The 19,779-nt window shown below is 36.3% G+C and overlaps 1 pseudogene; it reads left to right on the top strand.

Annotated features, from left to right (window-relative positions):
- The first annotated feature begins 1,668 nt into the window (after positions 1 to 1,668).
- LOC102960479 lies at positions 1,669 to 18,408 on the top strand (annotated as a pseudogene).
- The last annotated feature ends 1,371 nt before the right edge of the window (positions 18,409 to 19,779 follow it).

The following is a 19,779-nucleotide window of genomic DNA, read 5'->3' on the forward strand; positions in this document are numbered from 1 at the left end:
TTCTTACAGTCTCTTTGAACTTACCCCCAGTAACATTAATTTCCCTCACCCTTCTTACTCTCTATTCTTTCTCGGACCACTCCTACAAAAACAACAAAGAGATAAAAACGATAAAAACAAGGCAAACAACAGCAGCACATACTCACAAGTCTAGCTGGCAAATGAATGAGGGTGAAATATGACCTATTACATTTTATACTGTGCTTTTCATTGACGCCTCTCTTCCTTGCATACCCCACATCTGGTCCTAAGTCAAATCCTGTCATCTTAATCTTAAAAAGATATCCAGAATTTGATCCTGTTCCACCATCTCCTGTTCACTGACCATATCCACTGTCATTGATTATTCCAATGGCCTTCTAACTGACTTTTCTACATTTTCTGTCAACAGAGTCTCGTGGCAATACAACAGATGAGGTGATTTTTAGTTAATGGAAACCAGATACCATCCTTTTGCTCTGAACCCTGCAATGACTGCCTGTCTCCCTCAGTCAAATAGCCAAAATCTTTGCAATGCCCTAAGAATTCTTGTGAATTTTGGCCCTTTGTTACTCTTTTTGCTACTCTCCCGGTGTTCCTTCTCTTCTAAACACACTGATTTCCTTGTTCCACAAACACATACCTGGCCTCAGACACCTCCTGCCTACGGTCTTTGCACATTCATTGTCTTTACTTGGAAAACCCATCTCTGAGATCTCAGTGGGACTCTATCCCTCCTCTCCCACAGGGCTTTAATCAAATGTTACCATTCCAGTGAGGCTTTCTATAACCCCTCTAAGATTTCTCTTGATGTTCCTTATCCCTTTTCTTGTTTTATTTTTGTTCTGAGTCCTCACTACCACCAACATACTACATATTTTGTCCATGAATCCTGTATAATTTCTGCCTCTCACCTCTAGAAGATAAATTCCACAAAGACAGGACTGTATCTTATATTGTTCACTACTTTATCCCTAACACCTAAGCCAGTGCCTGGTGCTTGGTAGGTAAATATCAGGTATTTGTTGAATGAGCAGCTTTTCCCACCATTCACTTTACAGATTGAGCCCTGATCAGTACAAAGAGGCCAGGTCTCTCTGTAATGCATACCCTTCAGTATCTAGAGTTTGATCACATGACTTCTGAAAATATCAGCTGTGTGACTTTGCACACACCATTCAGCTTTACACACCATTCAGCTTTTTAGTAAAATGAAAACATTCATATGGAAGTCATCTAGTAACTGTCCAATTTAAATGAGACACTGTGTAGGATAATTATTTTAAAATTTTGATATGAGTATTTATGTTGTTATCATTGTATAAAGTTTTATTGCATTAGCTATTCATGATAATTTTCTATTTTTATATTTTATATATATAAAATATATTTTATTTTATATATTTTCTATTTTTATTTTTAATTTTTTAATGTTTTTATTTATTTTTTTGAGAGAGAGAACTCAAGCAGGGGAAGGGCAGAGAGAGTGGGAGACACAGAATCTGAAGGAGGCTCCAGGATCTGAGCTGTCAGCACAGAGCCCAAGGTGGAGCTCGAACCCACAAACATTGAGACCATGACCTGAGCCAAAGTTGGATGCTTAACTGACTGAGCTACCCCGGCATCCCTATGATAATTTTCTGATACAGTGGTAAGGATGATCCCCAAAAGCATGGAAAGACTTTTGATATGGGGTCAGGTTTGTTTTTTGGTTTTGGCTTTTTAGGAGTTACTTTTTACTAATCTTATTGATTTTAATGAACTTTTTTTTTCTTCCATTACTCCTCCTACCCACCTCTTACTGCACTCAGTAACAATTTACTTCCAGGTTTCAGCCAAAAAAGTTACTTCCTCCACAATATCTTCCCTGTCTTCCGCACAGATTAAATTGGATTTATATTTTATGTGTTTATATAGGATATAAGACTTTATCATTCTAAATTTCATAAATGCAAAAAAATTATTCAGTGTATATCTTCTCTAAGTACCACAAGGAAATGAACTAGATGTTTTGTTCCCATTCTATTTCCAGCATGTGGCACAATATATAATGTAGTAAGTTTGTTTGGCTAAGCAATAATGCATTTTTAGAAAAATTTCAATGTCAGTGATATATCTCAACTTTGAATCCTTATAATACATTTCACCTCTCCATAAGGGCATTATTTTTTCCTCTTATTAGACTTTTTGTTTATACGGCTTATCTCCTTGATTCTTATCGTCTAGATGCTTATCACCTTCATGTTATCCCCCATATATTTAGCAAGAGTCTACTAAAATAATATTTTGAGTATACTATGTATGATAGGCAATTCTAATTTGTTTAATTTTTTATATTTTTGTTTCATGTTGCATGTAGTAATTCATGTGGTATACCTACCCTGATCTATGTGTAGTTTCTCTAATATGAATCTCCATTTTATAGAAAAGGAATCTAAGTTACAGGAAAGTCAGATATCTTGCCACAGAAGTAGGAAATGCAGGGCCAGAATTTTAAGTAAAATGGTGAATTTCCAGAACTTATATTCTGCCAGAAACATAGAGAAATGAGTTAGAAAGTTCCCCAGATGCTGAAGAAATAAGTATTTAGTGGTATGGAAAAATATAACTTCATTGATAATTTTGATATAGTTGTTACTAATGATTAGACTGCCCACTGAATATGATGAAAGTCTTGACACTCAGTAAATTCTAGAAAAAAAAAACTTTTTAAAAATAAATAATGCTTTGGTTTTAGGACATAGGTTATCAGAACTATATGTACTCTCTCCACCACACACACACACACACACACACACACACACATTCACAGATGTTTGTGTGGGTTTTTCACCCTGTTGACTAAAACTCACATATGTGTATGTGGGTGTATGAAAAAGAAAAATACAGGGTGTCTGGGTGGCTCAGTTAAGCATCAACTTCAGTTCGTGGATCATGAGTTCGAGCCCACATTGGGCTCTGTGCTGACAGCTCAGAGCCTGGAGCCTGCTTTGGATTATGTGTTTCCTTCTCCCTGCCCCTCCCCGGTCTGGGCTCTGTCTCTCTCTCCTTCAAAAGTAAATAAACCTTAAAAAAATTAAAGAAAAAAAAAGAAAAAGAAAAATGCAGCCCCAGGGTCACTTTGAAACAGAATGACATAGTTTGTGAGGTACAGTAAAATAAAACAAAATATAATAAAATAAATGTGCTATGTTCCACTTTGAGAAGCCACCTAAAGAGGAAAAGTATTGTATCTTTCTTCAGCTGTAAGAGATTCTGTGTGTGTATCGACTGTCCTGCCAGCTACATCCTGGCCCCTCTATTCTTGCCCTCCATGTTTGACAGCAGCCGATGAGCAGAATGGAAGTTTATAATGAATCTGTCTGCATGAGAATTGCAGTGCTCTTTGCTACTGTTATTGCAGCCAAGGTCTAGACTTCCTGGCTGTGAGCTGGCTTCTTCAGTTTGATTGTCCAAAGAATGCCAACACACATCCACAGAGAAGGTAGAATGGCCAGATACAGAGAGGATGACAAAGCTTTATTAGTTTTGCTTCTCTCAGAAGAAAAAGGGAATGGTTCAGCAGCTTCTCAAGAAGAAAGTGCCTGTGAAGGAAATCAAAACCAATCCAGATAAACTTATAGATGTTTAGGAAAAATAAATTTGGAATTGTTTTTGGAAAAAGATAAAGATTTAAAAGAGAAGGCTCAAATGGGGCGCCTGGGTGGCTCAGTCGGTTAAGTGTCTGACTTCAGCTCAGGTCATGATCTCACGGTTCGTGGGTTTGAGCCCCGCGTCATGCTCTGTGCTGACAGCTCAGAGCCTGGGGCCTGCTTCAGATTCTGTGTCTTCCTCTCTCTCTCTGCCCCTCCTATGCTCACACTATGTCAATCTCTCTCAAAAAAAATAAACATTAAAAAAAAATTTTTAGAAAAATAACAGAGAAGGCTCGAAGATGTTTTGTCCCCCACATACATTCAGCATATCTGATGAAGAATAAAGAAGTATTTGATGTGGAAAAGTTATCTATCCCTGAATATGGCTTGTCTCTTGGTCTTGCTGTGGCACCACAGGTAAGATTTCTTCACAAAATGCAGGAAAAAAAAAAACACCAAAGAATTGTTAGTTAAGATAACAAAGTAGTTGTGCCGACAACTTCCTCCCTCACCAGTGACGAAGTGGAAGAATGTAGAGCTCACTTCATTGAGAAAATGTCCATCATTCAGAAAGGGGGTAAAGGACTAGAAGGGTCAAAGTACAGACTGGCTAATGGTATTAGGGACAAAGAGGAAGAATCGAAAGCAGATGAGGAAGAAATGGAAGAGCAACTGGGAAAAGCAAAAGGTTGTCAACCTTCATCCGTTGCTAACATTGACGAGACAGAGAAGATCAAGGAAGGTCCTATGCAGTTCCCGGACAGAGATGAGGAGGAGGAAGAGATATGATGCTGATTTCTTCAAGGTGAAATGGCACAATGTTTGGGTTGGACCTTAAAGAGCATGAAGCAGCACAGAAGAAAGCAGCTTCTAAATCCAGTGTCAAGGAAAGAGTGGCCAAGTTTGCAGAAGCAAGTTGTAATGACGAGAAAATTATATATTTATATATACATAAATGATTATATAAAGTTAAAGATTATAAAAAGTTACACAAATGTATTTGTTTATTCAATGTACATTCACTTACATTATTTCCTGGGGAACTTACATGTGTAAATGACTTAGTTCACAATAGCTTCTTAACTCTGTGTGTAGTGTCTGCCATGTATCTCAAGAGAGTTGTTAAATTTCTATAGTCAAAAACGTAAATGCAGCATGAAGAGTCTGTATTTCATAGAAATATGGAGCTGGAAAGAACTTTAAAATATAGGTGGTCTCTTCTCAGCTCAGAGAATGGAGGCACAGAAAGGTTAAGGGACCTCGCCAGCATGACACAGAGCACTGATTCCCAGAGGAGTGTTCGAACCATGTTACTTCTCCATTAATTCTCCTGTGAATCATTTTACAGCCTGAAGACTCCCTGTGCAATAAAAGTTTATTAGCCATGTGTCAGGAACTTTGCTAGGTGCTGGAGTTACAGCGATTTATGAGACATAGCCTGTGCCCTAAAGGACATCACAGTCTAATGGTAAAGGTAGGCACAAAACATGCTACAGAATCTAATAAGTGAAATGCATACAGAAGAGAAACACATAGCCCAGCCTAGCGGGGTCACAGCAGAGATATTAGAGTGACCTCCAATCTGAGTCTTAAATGATAAGTGGGAGTAGAATTTTTCCAGGCAGGTTGCGGAGACAGGGGTAGGAAAAGGTCCATGCATAGGAAAGGATTAGCTAGGAGATACACATAAGAAAAAGCAGTGTGCTATGTTGGAAAGAGGGTGAGGTATAGACAAAATATATGCATTTCATTGCTGCTGGAGTATGAAAGGTGAAGAGGAAGTTAGCAGGCAGTAAGTCTGCATGAGTAGGTCCAAACCTTGAAATGCCTAGGAGGCCATATTTAGAAAATGTGGAGTGATTGGAGAATTTTCAATAGGAGTGTCATGTTGGGTTTGTATTTATGGGACCTTGGTCCCGGCATGCTCTAAGTAGTCAAGGAAAGCAGAGAGATTAGCTAGGAAGTTGGTACACTAATTCAGTTTTGAGATTTCAGAGACATAAATTAGGGCAGAAAAATTGAGATGCGGGCAGAGGAGACAGATGTAGAGAGATATAGATAGATAGGAATTGTGAAAGGTTTCTTACATAATGAGAGTTTCTAGAAGAGCAAGTTTTGATCTTCAAACTGACCCCAAAGGAGAGAGAAAGTAGGCTTTCTTATAGTTCACCAAGATGTAGGGTAGAAGGGGACAGTGGGCAAGAGCAGGAAAGCTGTTCACAACCAAACATTAAACATGGAGCCACACCCTTGATTTACAAATGGATTGCCTTGCCTTCAGTGGCCAAGCATTCCATGATAAATAAATAAGATAAAAGGCTAGAAATGGCAGAGCTAAGGTGTTTATGGTCTTTAAGCTTAAACTATTCACACATAGATTCCAGTGACCAGGAGTCGCAAAACCAGGAAATCAAGGTGGCAAAGGGGCAAGCCATCTAGGGCTCAAGAAAGATTTCCATTTCAGAGGGGCAGTGGAGCACTCAACCCAGAAACTAAACCACGAAGGTACAAATCCAGCCAAAGGAAGAAACATAAGAAGGTAAGATCCGAATGCCAAACCTGCTGCTGATCAGAGGTTCACAAGTCCTCAGGAATTTGGCCAGACTAAGCCTGCAGGTGAAGGTTATTATCGACTGCATCTGGGAGATGCCAGAGTCATGTCACATTTTCAAGAGCTTGCAGCCTAGTTAGTCGAGAGGGAAAGAATTCCTGTGAGTCATACACGGCACACCTTACCTGTAGAAGACAACCAAGGCCATGATCGGAATGAAGACCAGAATGATCAAAGTTCAAATTTTAAGACCTCATGCCAAGTTTATAAACCTACATGTTCTATCCTTTTGGTTAATCCAAAGAGGAAAGAGGAGAGATTTTTCAGTTCTTTAGGACAAGCAGCCTGTCTAAGAAGGCTTGAGAAGAAGATAAAGATTCTTACTGGGTTTTGTGACTGACTACCTGGATGCAGTTGAAATTTTGCTATTCAAAGAGAGCTGAGATAATCACACAAGTAGAATTTAGTCTTCTGTTAAATTCTTTACTTCTTTTTTTTCAGAAGTCACAACCTGATCCATTAAGCTTCTGCTTTCATTTAGTGGTTCTCTCTCTAAGCTGACATCCCATAACACAGGGATATTTTCCAAATATATTTATGCCATCAGTTGAAAAGAATTCCCACCATTAACACACTGTCAAAGACATCATCACCGAAACTGCTAAGTGTTTATACAGAGTCATGGAATCTCAGCAGTTTATTCGAGAGCCTATTGTGCACATTCGTGCCTCAAATATCTCAGCCTTAAGTGGGTCCTTATTAACAGTAGATCTAATAATGCTACTATATTCTGGAGGGAAAAATGAAGGCTGATTAGGCTGGCTTTTCAGTAATGGAGAACCAGTGTCATAATAGAAGGCAGAGGAGTTTGAAAACATGACAAAATTTTCTGAAAGCTGGATGATATATAAAACATTTGATTTATCATCTCTGAACAGCCAAGAGTAGGAACTTCTAAATAGGGTGTTTTGAAACTCTCCTTTTTTAGCACAGTGGTTAAAATCATAGGCATTGGAGCCAGAAAGCTTGGGTTCAAATCCTGGTTCTGACACTTTCCTGATCTGTCACTCATCCATAAAAACAATAGGAATTAATAGCTGGACTTACCTCACAAGGTGGTGGGGAAGAAATCAACATTCACAAGATGCTTAGAGCAGAGCTCAGATTATAACAGCATTGTACAAACAACATTAGATGAGCACGGGGTATTATTTTTCTTGGGAGTTGATCCTGATAGGTCATTCCCTCACCTTTCTTTCTGAGGACTGATAATTAGAGTGTCAGACATTTCACTGTTTACTCATGTGCTCAAATCATGGCAAAAGCTATACTGTGAGTACAATAAATCCTCTCAATTGTTGCCACATTACTGTAGTTTTAATTCTTCAGTTAATTCTCCAAATTGGCTCAAATTCTCTATCATCCTTGTCATTTTCACCTAATTCCATAATTAATTCTTGATGGGATTTGGTTCCCAATGCTATTTGAGTTCTAAAACAGTCAGGGATTGGAAAGCAGCAGGGTAATTGCCTTGACAGCATTTTGCTTGGTTTTGTGAACCTTGTTTTGGATATATTCTAGAAAGAAGGATCCAAGATTTGTGGAATTCAAAATCTCATCTTGGCAGCAATAGCATTTGACTTTGCACAGATTGTTAAAGAGGTGAGGTACTTTGCTCAGCAGGTGAGAAAATTATTTCTGTTAGCCATTATGACTGTCATGATTTGGGGAAGCAATTCAGAAAACCACTTTTATAATACTGAAAGGTTTCCTTGACTTTCACTAAAAGAATGGGGGAGCATTAGCAAAATTAATTTAGTCAAAGCAAAGCGATAACCAATGTAATCATCATTTTGCAGATGCATTATTCATTCAGTCATTAATTCAACAATTATTTATTGGGTGTTTTCTGTGTGTCTCTTACTGTTTTGGTATCACAATAAAATGGTGAATAAAACCTGGGCCTGGCATCCATATGCCATAGTCTAATAAATTTTAGAAATGTGGCTTTGAATATTAATTCTAAGTATCTACGAGTATAATTGAGAAAGCATTTTTCTTGCTATTACCTCTAATCAGTCCCAGTATTCTTGTGTACACAATAAAACAAATGTACTTGGATTACATTTTAAACTCAGAAGTTTAGAAATAAAGATGATTCTGGGAGAAACTTCCTCAACCACTGGATATATCCCTGTGGTTAATTGTTCAGTCTCAGTGCCATGTGTAAGAGGGATCATTATTTCACTCAGTGGTTCATAACTGTTCTAGACTGTAAGATCTTACAGGGACCATTTTTATTGGTCTTCATATTCCCAGTGCCTAGAAGAACATCTGGAATAATGGTTCTTAGTTCTGGCATTTTTCATTCTTTCATCTTTTATATAGCCATATTAATATGGTTGTCTGGACTTACTGTGGGCCTACTAATGAAGAATCTTCCAAGGTATGGACATGTCTATTTTAAAATAGCCAAGAGAGGTTTCAGATGCTCAGTTAGGCTTGAGGGTTGGGTCCCACCAGTATAGAACTATTAACTGAATGAATGAGTGAGTGAGTGAATGAATGAAAAATGTCATCACAAATGTGTACAGAAATCATGTTACATATTTCGTTGATATGTATGCCCAAATTTTAAACTTTCCTGCAACAGAATTGAAAGTGATTTAAATAAACAACTGTCCACGCCAGTCTTCCATTCGCAATTATCCAATTTGTCAATACCATATATGTCTTACGTCCATTAACTTCTGTATTTCCAAAGGAGAGCTGTACCCATTAGAGACTAGAAAGCTTTTGCTAGGCTGACTCACAAATTAGAGGGAAGGTTCACAAGATGTGAACTAGTTGATTTTTCAGGCAAGCAGGGTGAGTAAGGAGAAAAGTCATTCAAATACCTGGGACCTGAAGGTCCAAATCTTCCTAGAAGTCAGAGATGCTAAGAGTGAAGAGCAGCTGGTGTTCAGCAAGCAGCCCACAAGTTGCAAGGGAAAGTAATGACTCAAGGCAAGTACCTGCACTAATATTTTGTCCCAGAGTCCTCTTTCAGTATCTATTAACTTTCCACAGGAAAGTTAACACTTAAATATAGGATCTTAAGGAAGAGCTAGTAACGTTATGAATTCTGTTAGATTTACACAAATCTTAAATGAAGTCATGATTCCTTTGCACACTTTTGCACATTTAGGATATGCCTAGAATGTGTTTTTCTTTAAATGCTAGTAATACTGAGAAAACATATGGATAAGAATAAGCTTTGCCAACAGTTTTAAGCTCTGAATAATTGCAGTGCAAGAAGTGATTAATTACTAAGTGTTTTAATACTAATTCAATTAACTCCATTCATTTTCCTCACCACACTGTCTTTAATTAGTTGATTTGCCATTAAAAACAGCACATTTGTGACAAGAATTGTACAGGAAAAGAAAAGGAACATGCTGTCATTTGAATTCAAATGCTAATTTACAACCAGAGCCTAGGGAAAGAAATACATTTTGTTTACAAAAAAATCAAAAAGGAAGAAAGACAAACAAAAAACTCACTGCTAGGCAATAGTAAACATATATTCATCTAACTATAAATATCTTCTATAATATAAAGCTTTTAGAATGAATTGTCACTTAGGAACAACATTTCAGGAATTGGTTCTACAATTCAATCAAATTTAATATAATTTTAATGTTTTTCAAAAGCATTTTTTCTTCCAATGTTTTTACTGCAGAATACAAACATGTTAATCTAATTGCTTGTGACACCACTAATTCCCAAGATTGGATCATTTGATTTTCAGGATAGGTGAGAATCAGATTTCTAGCAGAAAGAACCATCATTATATTGGAACTTAATTGAATACTTGACCTCAACCTGATCTGCAAAGTTATTAATGGGCTAGCATTTATGTAAATTGATATTGCTTTATCATCTTCTTCTTTCCATTTATGTAAAGGGCATTATGCATAGAATGCCTGAAAGGATGAGTTACATTAAATAATAACAAGGAATATTTTATTCATTTATAGCTTACCTTTCTGGATTACAGATCGTTTAGTATCATAGCAAGTATGCTTTCTCTATTATAACATTCTCAATGCAGCAGCATGTTCATTAAATACCATTGTTAAAGCATATGACATTGTTTTGTAATCTCTGTAGATAGATGCCATTTTAGTGGTGTAAATGTGAGTTGTTATGTGGTAAAAGAAAAATGACACAGAAGCCAGTATTTATTCAGAAAGGTGGAAATGGCAGACATCATTTTCCAATCTGATTTTAATCAAGAAATTAAAATAGTATCTAGTCGTATTTGAAAAGTACTATATCAACAGGATAACACCTGTTGGTCTGTCACTTTGGCTTGCAATTGTGGTATTAAAATGTTTTCATTAAGAATTTATATTTTCATAAAGGACAAAACATAATAGTAAAACACCAATTGACAGCAGTTTATTTCAATTAACATAAGCAATATCAACAATATTTAACTTCAAAAACAGATATAAAAACACGTTCACTTAAAAATTGTTAGTCTTTGAAAACATTCCTCAAAGAAAAACTGTTATCAGCTCTTATAATTCTACTTGTTTTCTAGGGGCAAGATTAAAGGCTATAGCACCAAGATACTTCAGAAGAAGGGGTCTCGCGAAGATTTAATCACTATTCCACCTGGTTCCCTCTATGTGCTGAAAAATGATACTTAGTTTATGGCCTAGCAAAGATGAAGTTTGGAGATGAGTGATAAATTTGATTTTATCACTTGATTTTATCACCTGTCCCACTTCTTTTCTAAATGTTTTTAATGCTTATCTATTTTTGAGAGAGAGAAAGAGCATGAGCGGGGGAGGGGCTGAGAGAGAGAGAGAGAGACATACTACCTGAAGCAGGCCCCAGGCTCTGAACTGTCAGCACAGAGCTTGACACAGGCTAGAACTCACAAGCTGTGAGATCATGACCTGAGCCAAAGTCGGACCCTTAACTGACTGAACCACCCAGGTGCCCCTCCTCTCCCACTTTTTGTAGCCCCTTTTTTCTCCTTCCTTCTTTTCTGATTTCAACATGCCACATGTCGTTATAGCCCTTGCTTTCCAAGGCACCAACCACCGTAGCTTGCAAGGCCTGATGTAATCCATTTCCCACAATGGGAATAGAGTTGAATTTGCCAGGATCTGCTTCGGGCCTAGAGTGAGTATTGAGACAAGATAGGGTAATGTGTCAATGACAATTGGGGTGGGCGTGCTGGCAATGCCAGCAACAGTTTTATACGAGAAATCACTCACTCCTAACCCCCATGATAATTCATTGAACCTGAATCCACCACTGTTGAATTTAGATCCTACGTAGTGGTCAAAGGACCATCTGTGGGAAAGTTAAAACAACAATGACACTCCATTTGGCATTATGAGAATTACATTTGCCTCATGGATCTCTGTAATATATAGCATAGTGGTTTACAGGGAAAACTTTGGAACCAGACATATCTGAATCTGACTACCAGCTTCAATGCTTATTAACTATGTAAACTTGGGCAAAAACACAAAGCGATTAAACCTCCGGTTTTTCATGGAAGCATAATAGTACTTTTCAGAGAGGACTGTAGAATAGATTCCATTAAATAATGGCTATTCAGCACTTAACACACCATCATGCCCATGGTAAATGTTCAGTAAATGTTAGCTATATTGTTATTATTATTATTATTATTATTAGAGTCATCAACGATGGTGAGCAATAACAGTGTTCATCAAGCAGCCTCCCACATCTCCAGCTTCCACTGCAATTTGTTGGGACCATGTGATTACTACTGGCAAATGAAATGTGAGGGACAATGGTGTGCATCACCTCCAGACTGAGGCAATTAAGAGGTAGTGTGCTTCCTTCACCTCTCTCTCATTCCCTGCTACTGTGACCTTGGAGACTACATATTCCAGATAATATAGCTACAAGGTAGAATAGTTCCAGCAATTTAGATTGAACTTTATATGAGTGGGAAATAAATCACAGACATAGACATGCTAGGGCTATTTTATTTTATTTTGTTTTAATTTACCATAACATAGCCTAGACCAAACTATCAAATACAGGTATTTTGAGATAAAGATGATAAATCTAATTGCCCCCATTTTATAGTAGGAGATACTAAGGCTCAAAGATTTAAAACAATTTCCCTAAGCGTCCAAAGATAATTAGTGATGTTACCAGGATTCGCTTTCAAATGTTTCCATCCTGTGGAATGTTTACTATAATCTAGAGAACTTGGATTATGATCACCATAATAAAAGAACATTTATGATGAAGATCTGAATCTATGCAAAGCCTCTCAGTCAGCCAGCATAGCATTAACAATCTCTAGACTTACCCTCACCAAAGTAGGTGCTTATAGAATAAGAATAGCACTGTATATTAAACTCTAGTATTCATTGTAAGAAAGGTATTTTTATTATAGTAGGTGTCACTTGATGGTAGGTTAATTATTAAAATATCATCTGCTTCACTGGAAAAAAGAAATCCTTGGATTGATTTTCCAGGCATCTAGTGTTTCACAGGCTCAGCTTGTCACCTTGAAATTTCAGAGATGTTGAACATAGATCACTCTTTTCCCTCTAGAAATACAATTCAGTAATTCAGGGCAAATAAACTAAAATTTGCTTATCTTATTCCTAGGAGAATTGTGGCTTTTGGAATCCTCACTCTTTCTTTGACCTCAAATGGATTTAATCGCCATTATAAAACTAATAAATTAAACTGAGTGCCAAAATTGTTACTGAGTTGACTGATATCATTGATGTGTCATCGCTGTTCCCCACCCCCACCCACCAAACTCCCTTCCTAATTTGCCAGGTGGAACAAACACGATCAGGCTTACATCTTGCCTATTATTTCAAGGAAATTACTTGCATTCTGAATACTTTCCACTGTTAATAGGTTTTCTTTTTTTTTTAGACAAATTGGTATTCATTATGTTTCCTTTGGAAAAAAAATGCATTCAAGTTTCTTAAAGTTCCAAAAAAACACCTTTAGCTGGTTTTATTTTCTTTCTCAATATGTACTCAGAGCCCATTCTAACAGAGTTCATACAAAAGCATTTGCTTTTTTGTGCCAATTCTAAAGAGCAATAATGTTTTGAAAGAGAAAACTTTGCTTTTAACAATTTCAGCTGAGTTTTTAACAGTTTTTGAGTAAATGAATTATACAATGCACACTGGATATTTCAACAGACCTAGGATCTAGTTTTAGTTCTTCCAGTAACTAGCTATTTGAAAATAGAAAACTCGCTTACTCGTATTGAGCTTTAATTTAAAATCCAGTGGTGTGGGAAGACAAAGCTCTCTAAGGTCACTTCCATCTCTACCTCTGCACACCGATGTATATACATGGTGCTTTCAATTTAATCTCACCTGGATTTGTGCAATATATTCCTAGCTAATCCTCTGTAGTTAATCTTTTATCCACCACCCACCAAACATTTCTCTTCCCTGTAGTCACTCATTGTTCGATAGCTTCATAAAGTTACAATTTCCATATGATAAAAGTTCTCCACTGTAATTGTGTAATTCAACAATTGTTAGTAAATTCATAGAGTATTTTGCAATCATCACAATTTAGAATATTTCTATAAACCCCCAATCTCTCTTGTACCTGTGTATGTTTAGTCCTGACTCTCACTAACAATGTGAGACAATGGCTGATCTGCTATGCGTCATTACAAATTTGCATTTTCTGGGCATTTCACCAAATTCAGTTATACGATATGCAGTCTTTTGTGTTTGGCTTCTTCCACTTCGCATAATAGTTTAAGTTTCTACCATATTATAGTATGTATCAGTAGTTCATTCCTTTTTATTGATAAATAGCGTTACTTTATAGGGATACTACCACATTTTGTCTATCCATATACCAGATGGTGGAAATTTGGATTGTTTCCAAATTTTGGCTATTATGAATAATGTTGCTATGAACATTTGTGTACACATTGTTTTGGGAGCATAGGTTTTCTTTTCTTCGGGGAAGATTATTAGGTGTGGAATAGCTGGATCTTATGGAAATGGTAACTACTTAAGAAATTGCCAACTGGTTTTACAAAGGGTTGCATCATTTTACATTCTAAGCAGCAATGTATAAAAGATTCAGTTCTTCCGCATCCTGTTCAAATCTTGGTATTGTCTCTCTTTTTGGTGATAGTCATTGTAGTTGGTGTGTGGTGGTACCTCACTGTGGTTTCAATTTGTGTCTCTCTAATAGCTGATATTGTTGAGCATTTTCATGTGCTTACTAGCTTTCAATAGTGAAGTCTTGAGTGAAATGTCCATTCAAAATTTTGCCTATTTCAATCAGGTGGATGGTCTACTTATGATTAAATTGAGAGAGTTCTTTATATATTGTGGATACAAACCTTTTACAGTTATATGACTTATAGATATTTTCTTTTAGTTTGTGCATTTTCTTACTGGTATATTTGAGGCACAAAAGTTTTTAGTTTTGAAGAAGTCCAATTTGTAGAATTTTTCTCTTACCATGGTCATATCTTAGGATTCACTGAGCAACCTAAGGTCACAAAGATTATCCTACATTTTCTTTTAGAAGTTTTATAGTTTCAGCTCTTACATTCAGGTATCCAATCAATTTTGAGTTAATGTTTCGCATATGGTGTGAGTTAAGGATCTAAGTTTCTCTCCTCCTTTTTCTCCTTCTCTCTTCCCCTCCTCCTCCTTTCCTTCCTCCTCCTCCTTCTTTTTGCATAGAGATTTGCAATTGTCTCAGCATCATTTGGACTCACAATTGTGTTTCATTATTCTCTATACCTATCTTTGTGCCAGTATATTACCTTGATTACTGTGCTTTTATATAGTATGCCTTGAGATCAGATAGTGTACATTCTCCAGCTTTCTTCTCTTTCAGAAGAGTTATGACTGCTCTTAGTTCTCTGAATTTCCATATAAAGTTTAGTTATCAATTTCCATTTGAAGAGACTACTGGGATTTTTAAAGAGAATGCATGGAATTTATAGATCAATCTGAAAAGAATCATCTTTTAACAAATATTGAGTCTTCCAGTCCAGGAAATGAAATGCCTTTTCATTTATTTTAAATCATCTTTAATTTCTCTCAGTGATGTGTTGTAGTTTTCAGTGCATCTTGCATTTTATCTTCTATTATAACTAAGAGTTTTATTATTTTTGATGCTATTATAACAAGAACTGTTTTGCTTATCTACCTCAAGTTTTTCAGTGCTAGTGTATAGCAAGAAATTTATAGGAACCATCCTTATCCCCATGGATTCTTTAGGATTTTTTTTCAGAGCATCAATATCATATAAACATTTTACTTCTCCTTTTCCAATATGAATCTCTCTGTCTCTCTCCCTCTCACTCTCTGTTATTGCCTTATCACACTGATTAGAACCTTAATTAACAATGTTCAGTAACATTGACAAACCAGACATCTTCCCTTTATTCCAAATATTAGAAAAAACATATTGTCTTTCAACAATAATTTTGATGTTACCTGTGAAGATGCCCTGTAACAAGTTGAGTAAGTGCTCTTCTGTTCCAATTTTGAGGGGAGTTTTTATCATAAATGAGTGTTGCAATTTTTAAAATGTTCTTTCTGCAACTTTTGAGATAATCATGTTGATTTTTGTCCTTTATTCTACTAATAAGGTGTATAATATACATGGATTTTTGGTTATTCAACCAACCTTGCGTTCCTGGAATAAGCTTCACTTGGCTGTGGCATCTAATCCTTCCATAGATTGCTGGACTTGGTGTGATAACTCTTGATATGGAATTTTTGTGCATATATTCATAATGAATATTAGTATGTAGTATTCTTTTCTTGTGAACTTTTAGTTATCAGGGTAACACCTGAGTCATAGTTTTGAGTTAGGTAGTGTGCCCTTCTTCTGTAAGAGTTCTTGAAAGATTGTCATTTATTCTTTAAATATCTGAATAGAATTTTCCAGCGCAACCATCTGGGCCCGGGCTTTTCTTTGAGGGAGATTTTTAATTAGTTATTCAATCTGTTGTTGAATCCCACTAACAGATTTTTAGTTTCAGTTACTGTACTTTTCCTTTCTTAAATTTTAATTTAGTTCTTAATTTTAATTTATAATTCTTTTTTTTACCATATCTATTTTTGATTTATTGTTGTCATGCTTTCCTTTAAATCCTGAAATATGCTTTTCTTTAGTTCTTTGAACACATTTATATTTGCCTTTAGGTCTTTGTCTGCCAAGTGCAACATCTGAGATCCCCTCAGTGACAGTTTGTATTGACTGTTTTTTTCTGGTCCAGGCCACACATCTTTGTTTCTTTGCATATCTCAACATTTTTTGTTGGAAACTGGACATTTTAGATAAGGTAGTTGTAACAACTCTGATTTTTTGTGGGGTTTTTTCCCCCACAAGGATTGTTGGTGGTTTTTGTTTGTGATTTCATTTCATTTCTTTTCTTATCTTCACTTAATAGTTTCTTGGACTAAATCTATGAAATCTGTCTCCTCTTCAGTTTGTAGTTATTGATATCTTTGCTCAGTTCATTTTTATTATTCTTGGTTTTTCTTTTAATTTATTTCTTAAAATACACCCAGTGTTAGCATACTTTAGTCATCAACTAATAATTGGACAGAAGTTATGCTCACCCACGTCAAGTCGGTAAGATTTTGGTGTGCTGCATATGAGATATATCTGCATATGTGGAAAAGTTCATTAAAATTCAGATCATTATCACAACTACTCTAGATTTTACTTTCCACTGAGCCCTTTTTAGTTTTCTATGTGCATGTGAGCATCTTCAGATTTGGTCAGAAGTGTGGTTGGTAGGTCTTTTCTTTCTCAGACTCAGTCAAGCCTCAAGCATGTTCCTATATACTTGGTTCAACGATTACCACATTGGGCCAATAGAACCCTTGGTTTTCCCTGTGATTAAGAGTGGGCATCACCACCACTATGAACTGAAATAGTGCCTTTTGATGGCAGCAGAAGCTATTTTTCCTCATGTCTTGCCATGCTTTGGTAGAACTTTTATATCTACTGTCTTGTGGGGGTGTGGATGGGTAGGAAACAGCCTTGAGCCAGAATATCACAGAGTCCCACTCTTCTGGTGAGAAGTTCAGAAGTTTTTTTTGGTTTTTTTGTTTTTTGTTTTTTTAAACAAAATACTTCTCATACTATTTTATGCCTTTGGTTTTATTAATTTCCAAATCACTGAAAAGATTTATTTTTTGCTTTATTTCTGTGTGTGTGTGTGTGTGTGTGTGTTATTTTTGCAAAATATGGGGGAGGATTTGCCTACCTTTCTACCCAATTGTAGTCTGAAGCCACTTAATTTTGTTATATATATATTTTTTCTATATATTTATATTTATTTATATATTCATGTTTCTCTGCTTAAAACACATTAGTGGCCTCCCCTTTTCCTTAAGATAATACCTTTCACAATCTTAATATTTAGTACCCCATCAATTGCATCTCTATGGCAATATTTCACTCCATGCGTCCCCTTCTCCCTATGGTCTACCACAGCGGCTTTATTTGATGCTCTGTGTCCCTCCTGCCATATTGCCTTCATAGTTGGTGTTTCCTGCCTGGAGCACCTTCTCCCCCTTTCCCCCACTCCAAAGCTAACTCTTTTTTCCCTCAGATTTTACCTCAGTCATCATTTTATTATCTTTCCAGCTAGATTAATTGTCCTATTAAAAATTCTTAAGCAGCAAATAATTCTAAACCTTAGTATTTACTGCATTATTTTCTCTTTATTTATTGCAGGCTGAGAAATAATCTGTTTTGCTTTCCATCATATTCTCGGTGCCTGACAGGATGCCTGGCATTCATTAAAATAAACAGCTGAAGGATCATTTTCTTAAACATTTGTTAAATATGGGGTCTGATTATCCTGAGCTGGTAAATAAAGTTTGACATATAATTTCTTTACATCCACTATGAACCAGACACCTTGGCAGGCATGTAGAATACAAACATGAATTAGATGCATTAACATCACTTTTGCACATATTAATTCGAATGGGCATTTTCTGCTTTAACTTTATTCCAGTAAAAATACTATCCCTTGAACTAGGCCAGGTAATATTTCTCTCCACAATTGAATGTGACATAGGCAAAGCAGTTTATGCAAAATATCATTGGACACAATGAATTAATGTTTTGAAGTTAAATTTTAATGTTTCACTGATTTCTGTATTTAACGTATAAAATTGTTTCTCTTTCCAGGTTGTAAAAGAGATAGAAGTATGAGAAAATTATACTAGTTTTATAAAGTAAATATTTAAATAACATTATGCTAAAGGTAATGCAATCAATGACAGAAGTCCACAGGTAAAATTTTCTCATAAAATTGTACTTTACCTGACTTATATGTGAGCAACATAGAAACAGCTGATTTTATAATGTTTTTGCTGTCAGAAGAAAAAGAAGTAGAGAAGCAGAAGGTAGAAGAGAAAGGGCAGAAAGAAATGGGAGGGAATGAAGAAAAAGAATTGTTGTACGCGTAGACACTATGGAAAAGTATCCTGTGGTTCCCGCCTGCTCATTGCTGTGTCATTTTCCGTGTCTTCCCGGAAACAGTATGTTCCTCTGCCATTGGCAGCCCTGGCCACGTGATCTGCTGTAACCAAAGGATTATAACCAGAAGTGATGTATATCCAGAGCATGTTTTGCCAGTTCTTTTGTCTTTCTCCTTTGCCACAAGAATCGCACGTTTTAGAAAGGGGCCTTTCCATTAGCCTGAATCCTAAAATGAGAAAATGTGCGGAGCAGAGCCCCCATGTAACCCACAGCCATTATTTGAAATGGGGAAATAAACCACTGTTGTTGAAATCCTCAACGAGTTTGGGGTTATGGCAGTCATACCTAGGAAATGAGGACCAAAACAAGCATTGTAAATTGTTGAGAGCTTTTTGAGGGAAAAAATAGAGAATTCTGGATTTCTGCTTTTTAAATGCCATTTTATTGCAGTGAAAATAAGCCATGTTAACCTGATACACGTTTCCAAATGTTTGTGCACACAGAAACTACATAGAATAGTGAAACAAGTTAAAATAACAGCCACTCCAAAGAATCAATTATTGTTTTCCCCAGGAGCCATTGAAGGAAGTTAGTTTCCCAAAGTCGCTTTGATAAAAGTGATACTCCACAGGCATTACCCCAGGCTTGGATATGAGCTTCCTGCACTATGGTTTCCAAATGTGGAGGGTAACAGTGTTTGAACTTCAGAAGATAGAAGGAAAAGACACTGATCCTGGGGACTCACAGAAGACTAGATACCCAAAAACTGTTAAATGGGGGGGGGGGGGTCTTAGTATTGTTTTTGTTTAAACAACTTACTACAAATTTAAGAGCAAGACACCTTCTTAGGTAGCTCTCAACTTACTTTATTTTACTAATTTCACACATCGTGATTTTATTTTATTTTCACATATTGTGATTTTATTTTAATTTATTTTACTAAAATTTTAACTTAATTTTATTTTCTTAGTTGTAATAACTAAAGGGCATGGTCTGAGAAGTCCATTTTCATGAGTTCTTGTTCCCAAAGGAGGAATGCAGAGAAGGGACACAGGGCTTGATGCGTTTCAAGGCTTTTTTTAAAGGACATTTATTGGAAAA

The sequence above is a fragment of the Panthera tigris genome, chromosome B1 (genome assembly GCF_018350195.1).
Source record: "Panthera tigris isolate Pti1 chromosome B1, P.tigris_Pti1_mat1.1, whole genome shotgun sequence".
Lineage (NCBI taxonomy): Eukaryota > Metazoa > Chordata > Mammalia > Carnivora > Felidae > Panthera > Panthera tigris.